Consider the following 12,291-nt stretch of genomic DNA (forward strand, 5'->3'; position numbering starts at 1 on the left):
TGTTGAGAATTACACCGTATTCTGTATTTACGCAATTAACTTACCCCACAAAATATGTTTACAACGTACAGTACCCTAGGTTTATAGTACTGCATTTATATTTCAATGGAACAATTCGGTGCTATTTAAGCGGAAAATTCTAAGAGTAAAGTCCTGTTAAAAGGACATTTTTTATAGTGTATAAGCTCACTGTAAACCTCAGTTCATGGATACAGTGCCAAATGTAACATAAAAAATTATAGATATGTAACATATAAACAGACAATAGGGAGCTGCAGGGTTTTATTGTTTATTTTCTGGGTCTTCATGAAACAGTACAAGCCCAAGCCCTCCTGAGTGGTTGTCTCCAGTTTCCTTTCAAGTTCTTTCTTCTACACTAAATAGTTGGTTGATCCGTGTCCGAGCCTCTTTAGAGTAAGCACAATGGCGACTGTGGCAAGGAAAAACTCCCTCAAGTCAAGAGGAAGAAACCTTGGGAGGAACCAAGACTCCAAAGAGAAACCCATCCTCCTCTGGTCGACAACGGATAACTCAACTTCTACACATATCATTTCTTCCACACCTCTTTCTAAACTCCTTTCTGGCTTATACTCTCACTTCTACCCTTCTCACTAACTTCTTAATGAATGAATACAGGAAGTACTACAGCTATATAGCACCTTTCGAGAAACCCAGGAACAATTTACAATTACGGAATTGACCGTGTACCTGGAGAACGGGCGAAAAACAACAACCAAAACCCCGTGGTACAGTAAAAAAACAACAACCCTGTGGTACAGTTAAAAAGCTCCGCGCAACAGTAGCTGAGCTCCGCGCAACAGTAGCTGAGCTCTGCGCGACAGTTAAAAAGCTCTGCGCGACAGTTAAAAAGCTCCAAGCAACAGTTAAAAAGCTCCAAGCGACAGTTCAATGTTAGAAACACAATTCGAGCCCAAATTGTTTTTTTCCTGCACCCCTATTATACACTAATTTTTACACTACTCTACACTCATTGACTTCATAAATGCTGTTGTGGCTTCCTTCAGCAGGTCACTGCAGGGATCCCTTTTCACAGCCTGAAACACAAAACAAACAATATGCAGTAGGTACAGGTACACTCCTGAAAATTTGCCATTCTAAAAAAATATATATATATATTATTTACTATTTTTCTAAAATGGGTTATGCCTTGTATTAACATCTCAATTTTTTTTATTCTGTTTGCTCTTTCACAATAATATTTTTATTAAAATTCTTTCCATACTTATCTGATCCTAGGCATGGATTCCATTGAACTGAAAGCTTCGCGTAGGTTCTAGCGGGAAACTCGAAATCACGCCACTTTTCTCAGCCAATCACCAACTCCCACCTGTCCTTAAAAGACCTCCCTCATACCTGTTCTCCCCTGCTTGCAGACGCTGACATACGTTTTCGGGCGCCGGTCGTTGCCGCGTGGCTTCATGGTGGTTCTGCCATTTGTCATTACCTTGCTCTCAGTTTGCCGTTTTCGCCCGTCTGCGTGGCTGCTCGTTCGTAGTTGGCTCGATTTCCTGCTCGTAGGATCCATGTTGGTTTGTATTGCTCTCTGTTCTGTCGCTGGCGTTTTGGTTGGATCCTCGCTGTGTTTGCTGTTGGCGGTCTGGGTTCCTGTTTTGCTGGATCACGTGACCGTGTCGCGCTTGCCTTCGAGGCTTGCTGCTCCGATGCTTTGTCTCGGCTCGCAGCCGTGTGCTGAATCGTGCTGGTTGTTTCGGCACAGTGTCGATTCTGTGGCGTTCTGGTCTAGTGCTGAGGCTTTTCTCGGCGGTGTTCGGATAGTTGCTTGGAGTTTCTGCGTTTTCCACGGCTCTGTCCGGTGCCTGTGGCTGAGTTTGTACGCTTCGCTCGAGAAGTCTGGGCTGGATGGCTGTTTTTAAACCCGCTCCTGCTGGCACCCGATAGTTTTAGCCCCGCGCCCGCCCTCCGTTTTTTACGTTTCTGCCGCTCCGCACGCCTGCTTGTGTTGCTTACGTTTAGTGCTCGAAATTAACTTGGGTTTTTTATTGAACCAGCAATGTGGCGCTGATAGCCTGCTCCCTTCCTACTGTCCACACACACACGCCCACGCCTCAGTGGAGCTGACCCTTCAGGCACTGCTTGCAAAGTGTTTCGTTCATGCAGCACCAAAACCTAATTTGATCGATGATAAATAAACTTAGTGTACTTGGTTAATCCTCGTTCGTTGTGATCTCATTCTCGCGACGCTCCTATGGTTCGTTTATCGGTCTTGGGCTTTACTGTTGCTGAATGTTATTGATGTGTCGTTCGCGATCGATCCGGCTCAGGAGCCGACTCTTCGAAGTCACCTATTGGAACCGGCTCTATTGTGGGTGCCGTTTTCTCCATTTTATATACCTTCGTATTTTACACATTAATTTAGAGGCACTGTATTTGATATTTGTATTGTGGCACTTTTTTGTTATGGAGCTGCTTTAATACTTTTTCGTATTGGGTGATTGTATTGACTGTTTCATTTGTTTTAAGTTATTTTGTCGAAGTGGCGCTATTTTGTAAATTTCATAATTGGTTGTAATACGTTTTTTATTGTAAAGCATTGTTATGCAGCTGTTTTGCTCGTCGCAAGTGCCTATTGCGCTGCTTCTTATCTCGGACCGTACCCGTTCAATTGCTTTTCTGTACTCGCTTCCGCGCTGCTTATTGTCTCGGGCCGTGCCTGCTCTACTTACTGCTTTAATGTCTCGCTTTCTGCGCTGCCTATTATCTCGGGCCGTGCCCGCTCTAATGCTTTAATGACTCGCTGTCCGCGTTGTTTACCTCGGGCCGTGCCCGCTCTAATGCTTTAATGACTCGCTGTCCGCGTTGTTTACCTCGGGCCGTGCCCGCTCTAATGCTTTGGTGTACTCGCAGCCCGCGTTGTTTCTTATCTCGGACCATGCCCGCTCTAATGGTCTACTGTACTCGCAGTCCGCGTTGTTTATTATCTCGGGCCGCGCCCGCTCTAATGGTTTACTGTACTCGCAGTCCGCGTTGTTTATTATCTCGGGCCGTGCCCGCTCTGCTGGTTACTGTACGCGCAGTCCGCATCGTTTATTGTCTCGGGCCGTGCCCGCTCTAATGCTTTACCGTACTCTCAGTTCGCGTTGGTCATAATCTCGGGCCGTGCCCGCTCTGTAATGCTTTAATGGCTCGCAGTCTGCGCGGTTTCTTATCTCGGGCCGCGCCCGCTCTAATGGTTTACTGTACTCGCAGTCCGCGTTGTTTGTTATCTCGGGCCGTGCCCGCTCTAATGCTTTACTGGCTCGCAGTCCGCGTGGTTTATTATCTCGGGCCGTGCCAGCTCTAATGCTTTACCGTACTCGCAGTCCGCGTTGTTTGTTATCTCGGGCCGTGCCCGCTCTAATGCTTTACTGGCTCGCAGTCCGCGTGGTTTATTTCTCGGGCCGTGCCAGCTCTAATGCTTTACCGTACTCGCAGTCCGCGTTGTTTGTTATCTCGGGCCGTGCCCTTTCTAATGCTTTACTGGCTCGCAGTCCGCGTGGTTTATTATCTCGGGCCGTGCCAGCTCTAATGCTTTACCGTACTCTCAGTTCGCGTTGTTCATAATCTCGGGCCGTGCCCGCTCTGTAATGCTTTAATGGCTCGCAGTCTGCGCGGTTTCTTATCTCGGGCCGCGCCCGCTCTGATGCTTTACCGTACTCGCAGTCCGCGTTGTTTGTTATCTCGGGCCGTGCCCTTTCTAATGCTTTACTGGCTCGCAGTCCGCGTGGTTTATTATCTCGGGCCGTGCCAGCTCTCATGCTTTACTGTACTCGCTGTCCGCGTTGTTTATTGTCTCAGGCCGTGCCCGCTCCGCTGCTTGATTGGACTCGTGTCCGATGCTGCTTGTATAAGAAACACTCGGATGTACAGTACTGCACAGGTTCTCGATTACGTGATTCGTGGACTGCACTGACTCCGTACCTGGTCTAATTCTGGTGATTTGCTGCCTTTTATTGGGTTAATTTTGTGTTGCCTGTGCTATGTTTTGTTTCATGATTGGCATGTACCTTCTTGCAGAATTTCTACTTTTACGATGCCGTGTTTTCACATATTAATCAACGCCATGGGCAGCGGTTGCTATTGCCTTAGAACTTTTTTAGTGGCCGAAGTTTTGCGCATTTACCGATCACGGGTTGTTTTGACGTACTGCTGTGCAAATTACGTGCCTCGATGTTAAGTATCCGATCCGGTTTGTCGTTGGTTTATGTCTTATGGTTTGTGCTGATGTTACTTTCCCTGGTCCTTTGGTTTTGGGGGTGTTCTCCAAGGACAGTCTGTCCTTGGTTCTGCATTTGGTGCTTCCTGACATTTGTTTTGACATTAATTTCGCTTCCCCTGTTATATTTGCTTTGTTCGCATCATGACTTACAAGGTGTCTAATAACAATCATCAGTAAAATGTTATAGCAGTCAATGATAATGGAAAGTCTTTTAATTCTCGGGCCGTGCCCGCCCTAATACCCACTGGACTCGTAGTCCGCGCTGCTGCGATCACGGGCCGTGCCCGCTCTATTAACCCTGGACTCGTAGTCCGCGCTGCTGCGATCGTGGGCCGTGCCCGCTCTATTAACCACTGGACTCGTAGTCCGCGCTGCTGCGATCACGGGCCGTGCCCGCTCTATTAACCCTGGACTCGTAGTCCGCGCTGCTGCGATCGCGGGCCGTGCCCGCTCTAAATACCCACTGGACTCGTAGTCCGCGCTGCTGCAGTCGCGGGTCGTGCCCGCTCTAAATACCCACTGGACTCGTAGTCCGCGCTGCTGCGATCGCGGGCCGTGCCCGCTCTATTAACACTGGACTCGTAGTCCGCGCTGCTGCGATCGCGGGCCGTGCCCGCTCTAATAACCACTGGACTCGTAGTCCGCGCTGCTGCGATCGCGGGCCGTGCCCGCTCTAATAACCACTGGACTCGTAGTCCGCGCTGCTGCGATCGCGGGCAGTGCCCGCTCTAAATACCCACTGGACTCGTAGTCCGCGCTGCTGCAGTCGCGAGCCGTGCTCGCTCTTATACCCTCACCCATCTTGTTCGGGATACCTGATGTCTGAGTAAGTAATTTATGTACATATATATCTATTTATTTATATATCTATTTAATATATCTATTTAATTGCAAACAACTGGAGGCGGTTGTAAGATTTTTATACAGACGTCAAATGAATATACTGTTATAACGTACTGCCACGACAGCTCGCGCTCGGTCAAATATCCTACTCCTTATGCTCCTAGATATCAACACGGGCCGTGCCCGTTCCTATGCTCATTAGACTCCTAGTCTGAGTTTTTTTCTGCACAGCGGGCCGTGCCCGCCCTTATAGCCTTTGGACTCGTAGTCCGCGTTTTGCTGCACAGCGGGCCGTGCCCGCTCTCATACCCTTTGGACTCGTAGTCCGCGTTTTGCTACGACGGCGTCCAAAAGTTGTGCCCCTGAAAGGCTTAATGTATTGTTAGTCCGCAGTGTTTTCTCATGCTGATCACGTCAACGTTACGCTTATCATACGCTTCTAAAATAGCCTCAAGCAGTGTATACAAGTACTTCGTTTACAACGAACCTAATAAATGTATGCTATCAAAACATGAGCGCAACTACTGTAATGTACTCAGCAAATAACACTTTAATCTTGAACACCTTATTCAAGCTTGTTTATAACTGTTTTCCTTCCAGAATACGTGAACCAGGTAAAGGATTCTCCTGTGGGTAATTATATCTTTTATATTTTTGGGGATAGGCTCCGCCCCCGCCGTACAAGTACGGCAGGATCTGCGAGGTTCCAGACGCTGCGGACCTGGGCTTCGACGGGGCTTTCGCCAAAGACTCTATATACACTATATTCACTATTACTAATTGTCATACGTGTTTATTGGGATTAAATCTTTCTTGCTGCACTTTGTTTCTAGAGTTTTCCTGCTAGAACCAGTTGTGATACAAGATCTGTCCAAAACAGGCCCTCCTATTTGGACTGTACTGCAGACACCAGCTGATCAGATCCCTGCATTCTGTGTAGGTTGATGGGATTGAGTGAGAGAGAGAGATGATTCAGTTTGTAATTTATCTTGTCTTTTCATGATCTCTGTATTTCAAAAAGTCTACTATCATGGAACATAACAACTATGAACTTCCACATTAGGAGATACCTGCTAGCAGTTTTTTTTCTTTTCACTAAGATATGAGTTTGGAGGGAAGACACATTGTGTGTTTTGTTCTTGATCATCAGAATGTTACTATTTATCTTACCATAAGATAGGCCTCCTCTGATGTGCGTAAGGCCCTTACAGATTTCCTGATCGTTTCTGAAGGGGAGGAATCCACAAACCATCCTGTACAGTAGGACTCCAAGAGACCAGACTGTTGCAGGCTTGGCGTGGTACCTCCTCTCTATCAGATACTCTGGGGGGCAGTAAGATCGGGTGCCTAAGAAAAAAACAAACAAAAGAAGCAGAGCTGAGCACAGAACTTCATTTCTATGTTCTACAGTACACTGCAATAAAAAGATTCCTTGTCAGTGAAGGCTTGCAACATGTATATCATGTTATATTAACTCATTGTGGAAAATATTAAAGATTACATACAGTGTTACAGATTTTTTTTTTTACAGAGTTTTTAGCTAGCTCCCTTTACTGTATGCAAATGAAGGCCGTCAGAGGTCAAAAGGAAATATGTTTTTTTTTTCCTATGTGATTTACGTAGTGTTTAGTCACAATGAATCAGTAACTTAATTTTTTTGGGAAACATCTAAACCACACATTTTACAATGTAGCATAATGATATGACTGTAACAAACACAACTAGCAATTGGTTTTAATGCACATTGTCGCACATTGTCCAATGAAAAACAAATATCTTCCTTTATGTTGATTTTTAGTTTACTACATGATTTTAACTCACAAACTGTCATTTACACTGTTTTAACATTTCTTGATGAATGGACCAATAGAAATCCTCCAACATGACCAGAAATAAATGATTTTGTCCATTGACTTGGATTGTGAGTTTTATCCTGTATTCTTTCTCTCCTGTAAAGCTGCTGTTTCGGAGATATATATTTGTTTTCATTGGTCAGCCACAATATTTAACACTATGGTCCTCTTAGGATCATATTGCTAAGGTTATGTATGAATTTCGTAGTGAATTTAATGCCCTAAACTCCGTCATACCTGCAAAATAATCATATCCGGTATACTTCACCCAGTCAGCACAGCCAAAGTCAATCAGCTTCAGCTCCAAGGTTAGGGGGTTGATTAGGAAGTTCCCTAGTTTGATGTCCCTGTGAAGGACACCTCACTGGTGGCATGTTCTTGCTGCCTGCACCGCCTGGAACATGATGGTTTTGGCTGTGCGTTCATTGATTGAACCTCCACAGCGGTATATGAAGGTCTCCAAGTCCTCGCAAAGATGAGGGCGCTCAACAATTAAAATGTAGCGCTCGGATGATGTCGGATGATGTTTTTGACTGGTGGATTGCTCATCCTCATCATCATTGCCACTTCATAAGGCACAATCCTGCCTGCAGGCTGCAAGACGACACAACAAGCAAGGTTAGCCAATAAGAAATGACGATGTAACATTCGATTCTGTGTCATTACTAGTATGGTGTTCCATTGGGTTTTGAAAATAGAATTTGGGTTGTACGTTTCACTCACATCCCGGATATACTTGTCATTTCTTTGCTTCATAACAAATTTAATCGCCACCTGCACACAAAGACAATACAATATTTATAAGATTATCTTCAATCTGAGTACCAAATATTAAAAAGAGGAATATATAAGATAATTAAGTTAATGAGGGGTTGAGTTACAAACCTCTAGCCCATCGTAAATGCGGGTTCCAGCGAAGACAGCTCCAAAACCTCCTTCACCCAGTTTGTACCCGGTAACATAGCAAGCAGCAAAGGTGTCTTTGGAAAACATGAGTATTAATTAAACAAGTAAAAAAAAGGTTTCTTGTAAATTTTACAGTAAGGTAACATCAAACAAGTTGTAAGTAAAGGAGTGTAAAAGGTGTGAAGGAAGAAGGTTACACCATATTAGTGTATAATAAGAATAGTTAATAATTTACTGTAAATATCTTTGACATAGAGAATATAGTAATTTGCTCTCACATCCTACAACACTGTGACCAGATAAGTGTTTATTTTAGCTAGATAGATTCATTATAAAGAAGCCATGATAGACAAGAGGGGTGAGGACACACCTATGCAATGAAATAACATTTTAAGGGCCAACTAACAATGAACTTACCTGGCTTGGGGGTGTTTCTCTGCCACTGTCTCTCAGGCCGGGTCTCTTCTGTCTTCCTTTTCTTATATACCTTGGCTTCAGTATTGGGAAGATCTTTTACTGATAGATAGATAGATAGATAGATGTAAAATATACCCAACTTGAACACGAATCATTTCAGTAATTACAGCTGACTTATGATGCAACTATGTTAAAGATCACTGTGATTCATGAGGTTAGTAAATATATCACAAGTTAATTGTGTAACATTTTCATAAAATAATTAACTTTAAAGTTACTCATTTGCAGTAGAGAAAATAGTAACTTGCTCTCACATCCTACAACACTGTGACCAGATAAGTGTTTATTATAGCTAGATAGATTCATTATAAAGAAGCCATGATAGACAAGAGGGGTGAGGACACACCTATGCAATGAAATAACATTTTAAGGGCCAACTAACAATGAACTTACCTGGCTTGGGGGTGTTTCTCTGCCACTGTCTCTCAGGCCAGGTCTCTTCTGTCTTCCTTTTCTTATATACCTTGGCTTCAGTATTGGGAAGATCTTTTAGTTTTCCACCTTCCCATGCTAATTTAGACAGACAGACAGACAGATAGATAGATAGATAAACATTTTCATAAAATAATTTAATTTAAAGTTACTCCTTTTCAGTAGAGAAAATAGTTACTTGTTCTCACATCCTACAACGCGATTGAAAAAGTCTGCACTGGTGGTGGGTGAGTTACGGGTGAGGACACACCTATTATGCAATTAAAATAATATCAGGGGCCAACTAACATTGAACTAACCTGGCTTGGGGGCGATTCTCTCCATAATTCTTTCAGGCTGGGTCTCTCCTGTTTTCCATTTTTTAGCCTCCTCACACTTCTTTCTCTTCCCTCCTTTATCTCTACAGATACTCATTTCTGCTGCACAATCAGAATCAACAGTAACTCTCCTTACAGCACACTAGAGTCTCTCTGATAACAGCTGCACTGTTTTGATGCTTCTCCTTCAGTGACCTGAGACAGAATGTCAGAGTTAGGAGCTCAGGAAGCTGTTGTAGAGAACTCTTCCAGTGTGACATCATAGTAAGAAGGTTCTGCTCGGTTGCCATGGTGATGTTTGGAATGGAATGTGTGTATGAAATCCACCCAATGGCCATGTGTACCTATTTTATTTACATTTAAAACAGAGAGATACTTTAGGAGATGATTAAACTCATAATACTTCCTGTGACCCTCATTTACAGTGTTAAGATAAGGTGTTCTAGATTCTATATGTTTTATAAATGTAGTATTTTAATGTTTTTTTTTTTTCTGGTGCGCACCATCTGTATTAGCTTCTCTTGCTTTATTCTCCGACTTCTCACCGCCTGCTTCGCCTGTGTGGCTCCGCGCGCTCGCATCTGCACAGAGCTGATTGGCAGAGGAGAGCGTTTAGTGATCTCACAACACACGTGATTGGTCTGTAAATTTACTGCGCTGTAAAGCACATAAACCATAGACAATAAACACTCCGCCGCTTTAAATGAACACGGTCAGAATCAAATCTTTCTCAGTAGTTTATCGGTTTGGGTCCGGATTGGACAACGTCTGGGTCCGGACCGCGGTCCGCCTATTAGTGACCCTGTACTACAGTATACTATAATAATGGCTCATACTGTATCATTCTTAAAACCGGTTTGATGATTCTACTTTTCTACCAGATCTGTTTATAACCTCTTTATTACGTTTATAACCTTATAAAGTCTAGCGGCCCGCCGGCGGGCCCGTTCTGACTATGTAAATTAGAATGCTTAAAAGCGTCAAAAATTCTAAACACACCGACCAACTAACCAACTCATATTCATTAGTACTACTTTAACTACCTGCATGCAAATTTACAACCGTCTACATGAAACCAGTCGCCAGAAATCTCCAACTGAAAACAGCCTGTTTTTTTCACATTGTTTACACGGGGAACACGCCTCCCCAACAAAATAGCCTCATAAAATATTATTAGTATGTGAAATACCATCAGATTATATTATAGAAAATTCACTTACTATCACAGCATCCACAGTACAGCACTGAACCGCGTCCTTTATTCGCCTGCTCACTGCTCCTCACAAACATGCATTTATTTTCAGCGCAGCTGAAACGTAATATTCTCAAGCTCCTAGCGACCACACAATGTAATATTTTTACGTAAAGTTGTAAGTGAATACAAAACTAAGCATGTCCTCTTCTAGATTCTGTGTTTTTTATTGGTCTACAAACAACTACTTTTCTTGAGTGATCGTCTTTTGAACCAATGGCGTGAGCGCTGGATCACGTTGGTGTTCAGGGGTGTCCAATCAAAACAGGTCATAGCCTTTCTCTAGCGTCACAAAAGTGATTGACACCTATTTCAACCAATAGTCCACCCTTAGACGAAAACACTGGTACGTAATTTGCCCTGATTGGTCTCCTAATGGCTGGGGGAGGGGCATACCAAACCGTCACCACGTGCTGCGCTGTCACCAAAAAAAAAAAAAAAACACTCCAAACACCAAACTCCATAGTGCACACAGCACGAAAACATGTGATTTTATGTGTCATTTCATCAAAAAAATATAAATAATACAGGTGGCCAGATGGACTTACATTAATTTATTTTATCACAAACAAACAAAAAACATTAAACTGTGGTTGTACAGAGACAGATTTACCTTTGTATTAGATTAGGGGCGCTCTGGTGAGGTTTTGAAGCCTTTGGAGACGCCTGGTGGACACCTAATATAATGCAGTGTAGCTTCTCAGTGTTTTAATGTAATTTTTTCAAATTTTGTAATTTGTTTGTCAAGACCCCTAAGATACCAGGAAATGTAGAGAATGATTAACTATTCATCACCAACATCCATACACACATTATAAACTCCAAATATAACAGGCGCTTTTTTTTTATTTTACATTTTCCTTTGCATTTAATGTTCTCAAATAGAACATAAATAATGACAATTCCCTCTTGGAAGTGAATTACTGTTTTGTCCCAAGTGTCTACTTCAGTTTAAGCCCTGAATGGTCACTGTGCTATAGCATAGTAGTGCAAATCGCATGAAAATGAGCAAAAAAATGGATCTGCAGTACTGTATGTAAAAGGGATGTACCGTAGCATATTGAAATCTGAAAAAAAAAATCCATATATTTGTAAAAGTGGGATTCTGTTTGAAAGCAGTTATTTTGTATTAGTTTAGTATTCTTTGGGGTTGCCATGTCCTCACAAAAGCTAGGGAACATTAATGTTGTAGTCTACATAATTTTGTTTCTGCATTATTTTCGTTTTCTGCACTACAACTGTGCATTATTGCCGCTTTTAGACTCTTTGGCCCGTTTTCTGCAATAAAACTGAACACTTTCGCCGCTTTTAGACTCTTTGGCTTGTTTTCTGCGCTACAACTTGCTGCTTTTAGAATTTTTTTATTCCTGCCACAGCCACCAGGGGGAGCCACCTTCTCACTGTCTGTTCTTAGTACCCCCCACCGCCCCACCCTGCCCCCACACACACATTTATAGATAGCTTGCTTATATTATTATTATTATTATTTTACATTATAATTAAATATTTTCTACAAGAGTCTCATTAATTTTCTACTAAATATTAATTGAATTTTAATTTTATATTCATTTTCAGTCAAACCCATGTCAGTGGTGGTTCAAATGGGGGGCCAGTCTAGGGCCAGTGGTCATGTTAAAGGAGCCGATTTCATTTTAGCTGATAGTGCTATGAGGGCATTAAGCACTTTGTTGTGATTTAAAATGTTATTTATCCCTTTTATTCAGTTTCTTACTTGGTTTGTAGGTTTTCTTACGGACAGAATTCTTACAGGTTTTACAGATTTATAAGAAGTACTATAAATTGCAACAAATCAACGTATTCTCACAGTTTTAAGGCCTTTGCTGTCCTTAACTGAACAGTACATTTATATTGCTTTAAAAGAGTCGGACTGTAAAATTAGTGTTTACATTAGTGTGCCACTTTGTTATCGCATTTTGGCAGAAAGGAGGAGATTCCATTTGTGTTGTGGAAGTG

At 42.7% G+C, this 12,291-nt stretch overlaps 1 long non-coding RNA gene and 1 pseudogene across 1 annotated transcript; both read right to left on the reverse strand.

Moving 5' to 3' along the window:
- Positions 1–273: 273 nt before the first annotated feature.
- Positions 274–1,275, reverse strand: LOC125780478 (uncharacterized). Its single transcript, XR_007424997.1, has 2 exons — positions 1,244–1,275; positions 274–1,055 (listed from the first exon to the last, which is right to left on the reverse strand). It is a non-coding gene; the product is annotated as an uncharacterized LOC125780478 (long non-coding RNA).
- Positions 1,276–5,617: 4,342 nt separating this feature from the next.
- Positions 5,618–9,846, reverse strand: LOC103039319 (serine/threonine-protein kinase pim-1-like; annotated as a pseudogene).
- Between the last annotated feature and the right edge of the window lie 2,445 nt (positions 9,847–12,291).

Source organism: Astyanax mexicanus, chromosome 17 (genome assembly GCF_023375975.1).
Source record: "Astyanax mexicanus isolate ESR-SI-001 chromosome 17, AstMex3_surface, whole genome shotgun sequence".
In the NCBI taxonomy this organism is placed as follows: domain Eukaryota; kingdom Metazoa; phylum Chordata; class Actinopteri; order Characiformes; family Acestrorhamphidae; genus Astyanax; species Astyanax mexicanus.